This window comes from Brassica oleracea, chromosome C7 (genome assembly GCF_000695525.1).
Source record: "Brassica oleracea var. oleracea cultivar TO1000 chromosome C7, BOL, whole genome shotgun sequence".
Classification (NCBI taxonomy): domain Eukaryota; kingdom Viridiplantae; phylum Streptophyta; class Magnoliopsida; order Brassicales; family Brassicaceae; genus Brassica; species Brassica oleracea.
The window spans coordinates 28,685,850-28,686,605 of NC_027754.1; positions in this window are offsets into that span (position 1 = coordinate 28,685,850).

A 756-nucleotide genomic window follows, 5' to 3' on the forward strand; every position below is an offset into this window, starting at 1 on the left:
TTCTCCGCCCAAAGCAGGACTAGGATGCACAAACCTTAGCGCCTTTCGAACTCTCTTCGGTCTAAAGGAAGTCCAGAAAAAAGGACTATTCCTGAGCAGATCCCTCACCGCAATAATGTTTTCAGGAAACAGAGCAAGAGGGTTGATAAAGGGACGATCGTTCGGCAACCTCCGAAACAATTGGATACAACTCTCCTCAACGGACGCGGCGTCTACACGAACGAAGAAGAAAAACTTCTTCCACGAGTTGAAGTTAGAAGTAAACCCCTTTACCACTGACATGAAGTTCCGAGGAACCAGCCTGTACGTGTCCGTATCCTTGATGATCTGTAACCGAAGAAGTGCTTCGAAGTGATCGACGGTAAGGGGGAGACCATGCTCGTAGCTCAGGATCAAGATTCCTATGAGGTGCTGGACGCCAAGAGGATTCAGTTGGCTTATCGCCACCCCGAAACGACCCAACACACGGATGATAATCTCGGGGATCGGGAACCACAAACGGCAGCGCACTACGAATGCTTCGTAACAAGTAAAGTAGCACTCCGGGGAACTACTAGCGCATTCTCCTTGACGAGGAACCATGAATTCCACCGCGTCCGAAATATGGTAGAACGACCGCATGACCTCGAGGAATTCACTAATACTCCTACTTGGTGCACCTGCCTCCACCGGGCGATGGTTCATGACCGGGAACGATTTTTCTTTGGGAGGCGTGATCGAACCGTAAGACGCCACCCACCATGCCTCGTTCTCGGC